Consider the following 7,481-nt stretch of genomic DNA (forward strand, 5'->3'; position numbering starts at 1 on the left):
TTCTTTTGAAAGCTCTCAGAATTATAAAGATCCAATAATTAGGATTAAGTAATGCAATTCTCTGAAACATTTCTAGGAGGACAGATGCTTTTAATAAACCCATTCATCCCTAATTCAGTTTCCTGCTCCATCTAGAATCATTGCAATTATACCAGTGATCTAATTCTTGATATTAGCAGAAAAATGACATTAAATATGATAGCTTTAAAATGTCTATATTTCTAAATGAGGGAGCACAGGCATGTACTGGCTAGCATTTTAGCCTGAAGGGAAATTCTATGTTGTTTATAGCTTTTAAATCTGTCTCAAGTGGAAAAAAAATAGAGGGGCAGGGGTTTATTTTCTTGTTCCTATCTTGCCCATTCAAAACCAAATACACACTCATTAGCATACTGTGATATAGAATTGTCTCCATGACTCCTCCCCCACCTCCCATTTTTCTTTCTAACCTATCCCATTAGTTTTGAGGAGTGGATTCTCGATGTATACACTATTTCTTGGTTAAAGTAAAAAGATACATGAGACCACAAAATAGAGGAGCAGATGGTTTTTCATTTTGTGGATCATCTCTACCTTTCAGGTAGAGAAGAGCACTAACAAAGCCTGGAGGGAAAGCCTGGAGGAGGAACAGCTTGAAGGTTTAGCCTGTTTGGAATATAATGTAGTGAATGAGTGGGAGGCTGGTGTAAGATGTGGGAAGGGGGCAGCTAATCTGAGGCCAAGTCATACAGAGCATTGGAACCCAGGAGAAGGGTTTGAGATTTTATTTTAGCATCAAAAAGAGGCCAGGGGAGGGTTTTAAGCGGGGGAGTGGAATGATTGTTTACATTTGTGGAGAGGGGATTGGTGGGTGGTTCTGTGGATCCCAGTTAAGAGGTTACTGTGCTCTTTTGGTGAGAGATGATGGTCATCTGGAAATAGATGTAGTGGGGATGGAAGGAAATGAATGGATTCTCAATATATATTTTTTGGAGATAGAATTGACAGGGTTTGACAACAGCCTTGATCTGTTCAGGCTGCCATAACAAAATATCATGCTCTGGGTAGCTTGTTCAAGAGTGGGGTGCCAGTACATAGGTTTTGGTTTCTCTTCCAGGTTACAGACTTCTCATTCTATCCTCACAAGGGGGAAGGGACAAGATATCCTTCTGGAGCCTCTTTTATAAAGGCACAAATTCCATTTCTGAGAGCTCCACCCTTATGACCAAAACACTTCCCAAAGGCCCCATCTCCTTATACCATCCCATTGGGCATTAGGATTTCGACATGAATTTTGTGGAGAAAGAAGGCCACAAACATTCAGACTACAGCATCAACAGATTAGATGTGGAAGCTATAACGCCCCCGATTTCGAATCCGAGAGACCACCAAGGAGCCGATACCGATGCAAACACACGAGCGTTTATTTGCAAGCTCGAGCTTGGGCCCAAGTATACCCGACACAGTGGAGCAGGGACTTGGACCCCTAGGTTAAAAGTAGTAGCAGTTTTATAGGGGCCAGTGGCCAATGAGATTGTAACACACACAGAAAGTTGCATAGTCATGCCAGTCCACACGCAGGTAGCCAATTGAATTACAATTTACCCTATAGTAACTGTTTGAACTAGCCTATCACTCTGGTCAGAATTGGCGTGCAAGTTTGGCGGGCAAAAGGCGGGGTTTACATTCTTTGGCGGTTAGGGGTTCCGCATTCCTATATGAGCCAGTTTCCAGTAAGGCTGTGCTCAGCGGCTTGACTAGGGTGGGGGAGTGTCTTAAGCAATAAGTAGGTCATGTGGGGGTTATACATGAGATGGTGGGTGTAGCACAAAATGGAGTTAGTCTTGCTCTGCTTGTCCAGGGGTAGGGGATTTTTGTTAAATTCCTTGGGTCCCACAGAAGCAACATTTCACTTGAATATTGATAGAAGATATAGCTCAGTAAGTGGTTGGAAATATGGTCGCCTTACAGTCATGAAATAGTCATGAAATAGTTTATGGAAAAATCTGTCATTTCTTGTCACTTCTACCTTGAACTGTTAAGATTTCTCTGGTGTGGATTCTAAGTTTATAAGACTGGTTCAATGAACCATTCTACTCTTAAATAACATGTGACACTATTTAAACAACAGTTACTGGGATTTCATGTTCTCTTCATTTAGGAAGGAAGTCATTGTCTTGTGCTATAAACTCCCCAGTGATTTAATGCAGGAATGGAAAATAGAAAGGGTAAAGTAAGAAGGGAGGAAAAGTGGGGAGAGAGTGGATGAGCTGGAAGCCAGTGAGTAAGGTCTGCAGAAGTGGATCTTTTTCATTAAGTATTAGTCTTTAACTGAAGAGTGAGCCACTTCTGTGGGCCCAGAGGATTCAGGAGGATTTGGGATTCAATATTTTTGAGTGTATTAAACTAAAGTTCTTATCCCATGCTTCAAGGTCTCAGTCCTTTCTAATCCAGGAATCGTTAGATTTAGCAAGATTGAGAATTTAATCTCCTCTGTAGCTCTGACACTGTTATAATTAAGTCCTGGGCCTCATCCTCAATCTTTACCCTCTCTGGCATGAGAATGCTTAAAATTTTCTTTCTTATATCCTTTGTGTATACTAAAATAAAATAAAAAACGTTGTCTTTTATAAAATAAAAAACATTGGTGAATAAAAATTTCTCAGTAAAGTAAGGATTGATGGATATTTCTTCAAACTATAGACTATTCTATTTCGGCCCCCAAACCAGTATCATGATGACTGAAAGCACTAGAGGTTTTTCATTTCACGTCAAAAAACAAAAAACAAAGACAAAGCTTTCAAATAGGGTATGTGAGGGCAAGGCCCTGGTTTCATCTCTACTGAGGAGACCTGGATAAACAAACAAGCAGAAACGCAATCTCATTTATGTTTAGAGCTTTTAAAGAACGTAATGAAGACTGAGTAAAGTCTTCAGAAAGAGTGAATCATAGAGGATCTGGGTGGCACATCAGAGAGACCTTCAGACATTTCCACCCCCAGGGGCAGTTGTCGTGGGAGACAGTGGGCAGAGGAAGTCTACTAGGGCAAGGAGAAGCCAGTTGAATTTTTAGTTTAGTGGCTGAACATAAGCTGGTATGGAGCATTGGGATTTCCAGGAACCCAAACTCAGAGCTAATCATTCCTGTCCAGGTTTCCACCCTGAACTTCTGCTCAGTAAACCTCAGTACCACTAAGAGGATTACACATTATTGGTGGCAAGTGCAAATTGTTACAACCTGTAAGGAAGACAACTTAGTAATAACTGTCCAAATATCAAGTGCTTATACCTTTTGACCCAGTAATACAATTTGGAGGAATTTATCTGATAGTTTTGCTTGCATGCCCAGCAAATGATCTATATGTAAATTATTCTTTGCAACATAGTTTGTAATAGAGGAAAATGTAAATATTACAAATGTAGGCAACTGATCAGCTAAATTATGTTCACTCATGCAATATAATGTAACATGTCTGTATAAAATGAGAAAGCATCATATGTAGAAATGTGGAAAGATCTCCCAAGATATATTGTTAAGTAAGAAAAAAAGCAATGCACAGGATATTGTGTATGGTATGGTGCCTTTTGAATAAAAAGGGGGCTATAATTAGAATATATTTTGTATTTGATTGTACAAGTATAAAGAAAATCTGGAGACATATACAAGAAGCAGTAGTGGTTACTTGTGGGGTTATTTGTGGCGAGAATTAGTGGCAAGAATATAAGCCAAATCATGATAAAAATGTGGTGTAGAGAGAATTTTCATAGCTTATTTAAAATTTGTTATGCTATATTAATATATTACACTTCGAAATCCACCACAAGAAAAATTTTGGAAAGACAAGAAATACTTGGAGACTAAAGAACATCCTACTAAAGAATGAATGGGTGGGGCGCCTGGGTGGCTCATTTGGTTAAGTCTCTGACTTCTGCTCAGGTCATGATCTCTCAGTTCTTGAGTTTGAGCCCCACGTTGGGAGCTCTGTGTTGACAGCTCAGAGCCTGGAGCCTTCTTTGGATTCTGTGTCTCCCTTTCTCTGTGCCCCTCTCCCATTTGTGCGCGCTCTCTCTCTGTCTCTGTCTCTCTCAAAAATAAACATAAAAAAAAAAAAAAAGAATGAATGGGCTAACCAAGAAGTTAAAGAGAAAATTAAAAAGTACATGGAAACCAATGAAAATGATAACACCACAACCCAAAACCTCTGGGATCCAGCAAAGGCGGTCATAAGAGGGAGGTATATAGCAATCCAGGCCTTCCTAAAGAAGGAAGAAAGGTCTCAGATACAATGTAACCTTACACCTTAAAGAGCTGGAAAAAGAACAGCAAATAAAACCCCAAACCAACAGAAGATGGGGAAATATTAAGATTAGAGCAGAAATCAATGCTATCGAAACAAACAAACAAACAAACAAACAAAACGGTAGAACAGATCAATGAAACCAGGAGCTTGTTCTTTGAAAGAATTAACAAAATTGATAAACCACTAGCCAGTTTGGTCAAAAAGAAAAAGGACAGGACCCAAATAAATAAAATCAAGAATGAAAGAGGAGAGATCACAACCAACATTGCAGAAATACAAACAATAATAAGAGAATATTATGAGCATTATATGTCAATAAATTGAGCAATCTGGAAGAAATGGACAAATTCCTAGACACATATAAGCTACCAAAACTGAAACAAGAAGAAATAGAAAATTTGAACAGACCTATAACCAGTAAAGAAATCGAATGAGTAATCAAAAGTCTCCCAAAAATCAAGAGTCCAGGGCCACATGGCTTCCCAGGGGAATTCTATCACACATTTAAATAAGAGTTAACACCTATTCTCTTGAAGCTGTTCCAAAAAATATAAATGGAAGGGACACTTCCAAACTCATTGTTGAAGCCAGCGTTACCTTGAATCCAAAACCAGACAAAGACCCCACTAAAAAGGAGAACTACAGACCAATTTCCCTGATGAAAATGGATGCAAAAACCCTCAGCAAGATACTAGCCAACCGGATCCAACAATACATTAAAGGAATTATTCACCACGACCAAGCGGGATTTATACCTGGGATGCAGGGCTGGCTCAATATCCACAAAACAATCAATGTGATATATCACATTAATAAAAGAAAGGACAAGGATGACATTATCCTCTTAATAGATACAGAGAAAGCATTTGACAAAATAGAGCATCTTTTCTTGGTAAAAACCCTCAAGAAAGTTGGGATAGAAGGATCATATCTCAAAATCTTAAAAGCCATATATGAAAGACCCAACGCAAATATCATCCTCAATGGGGAAAAACTGAGAGCTTTCCCCCTAAGATCAGGGACAAGACAGGGATGTCCACTCTGGCTCCTGTTATTCAACATAGTGTTGGAAGTCCTAGCCTCAGCAATCAGACAACACAAAGGAATAAAAAGCATCCAAATTGTCAAGGAGGAAGTCAAACTTTCACTCTTCGCAGATGACATGATACTCTATCTGGAAAACCGAAAAGACTCCACCCCAAAACTGCTAGAACTGATCCACGAATTCAGAAAAGTCTCAGGATACAAAATCAATGCACACTTCTAAAATTTAAATTAAAATTCATAGTCGAATTACAAGAAAGTTAGGTAAAGCCCAGCTATCAAAAATGAAGAGGGAAACAAATAGCAGAGTAAGTGGGAATTGGAAATGTAGTTGCCTTTGGAGGCAGGAAGGGATCTTCCTTGATCTTGGTAATTAAGGCCTTGAGTTTAAGTGTTTAATTTAAAAGGTGGGAAGTAGATACTGAGAACCTACATTAAACTGGAATCCTCAAAGGGCTACATGCTAAGTGAAAAGGCAAAGAAAATGCCTGCTGTTGCTAAAACAGTAGATCTTACAAAGTTCTCATCATCACAAGAAAGAAAAATAATTGTACCTATATGGTGATGGATGTTAACTAGACTTATTGTAGTGATCATTTTGCAGTATATACACATAGAAAATCATTATGCTGTATATCTGGAACTAATAATATGTTATATGGGAATTATATCTCAAAAAAAAAAAAAAAGAAAGAAACAAAAAGAAAGAAAAAAGAAAAAGAAAAATGTCTACCCATAAATGTAAGCACATAGGTGATAAGGAAGTTTATGCATCTCAACCTGACTCTGGGTATGAGAAAAATACTTTCCTAAGGATTTAGAACTATTGGCCTGACTTCACTTAGGTTTAGGTTTCAAATATGTACCCACAAGAATGGCTAAAATTAAAAAAAATAACACAAAGTTGTCCATTACTGCTATTATTATTTAACATTTTATTGCAGTCAAGAAAAATATATACATAAAAATTGAAAAGGAAAACTAATTACAGATAATAATATTTTATATCTAGAAACCCAAGAAATCAACTAAAGAAAGTATTTTATACAACAATTTTTGTAAGGTAGCAGGGTAAAAAATAGTGAACAGAAATTTTCCAATACATGAACAAGTAATTTTTTTCTGTGCAAATATATGAACAAGTAGTTTGAGGAAACAATAGAAAAAATATTTTGAGAAAATGGAAAGAAGACACAAATAAATGAAAAACATTGTGGGGAATGTAAATGAGTTAAGCTTGCCAGTTGAAAGACAGATCATCTGGTTGGATTAAAACCATTAAAACAACAACAAACTCCTAAAATTAAAAAAACAAACAAACAAACAACTATGGGCTGTTTATGAGAGACATGCTTAAAACATACTTAAAACCTGGAAAGTTTGTAAGTAAAAACATGTAAAATAGGTTAGCTAAGAGTGAACCAGTAGAAAGCTAATGTAGCTATATTAATATGAAACAAATCAGATTAATGGAAAAATTGTTTGAGAATAAAAGGACCATTTGATAAAATATAAACCAAATCATGACAAAAACTTTTAGTAATGTAGAAGAAAGGAACATCATAAACCCATTAAAGGGTGTGTACAATACAATCTGCAGTAAATATTATAATAAATGTCAAAATCTCACAAGTATTCCTTTTCTGATATCACATCTATCCAAAATTAATTTCTAGTTATTAGAATGGTAAAATTGGGGGTCTCCTGGCTGGCTCAATTGGTAGAGTGTGCAACTCTTGATCTCAGGTTTGTTAGTTTGAGCCCCATGTTGGGTGTAGAGATTACTTAAAAATAATAAAATCTTAAAAAAAAAGAATGGTTGGAAAAGAAATAAAAGTTATAAATAATGAATAGAAAGTACAAAAGTTGTTATTATTATCAGATAAAGATTGCCTGTATGGAAAAATCCAAAGGAATGCTGGGACAAATTATTAGAAATAAGATCTCAAAGTTTACTGTATATGAGATCGGCATTAAAAACTCAATTACTTTCCCATACACATCAGCAACAGAAAATGTGAAAGTGGCAGAGCTGACTGTGTACCAGACCAACCACCTAGTGTTCATTGTCAAGACTGTTTATTAAGTAATCTGCAATTGATGAGTAATCAGTGTGGATGAAATACAGCTTCACTGAAGAATGGGCACCAGTCACGT

This window comes from Panthera leo, chromosome C1 (assembly GCF_018350215.1).
Source record: "Panthera leo isolate Ple1 chromosome C1, P.leo_Ple1_pat1.1, whole genome shotgun sequence".
NCBI lineage: Eukaryota > Metazoa > Chordata > Mammalia > Carnivora > Felidae > Panthera > Panthera leo.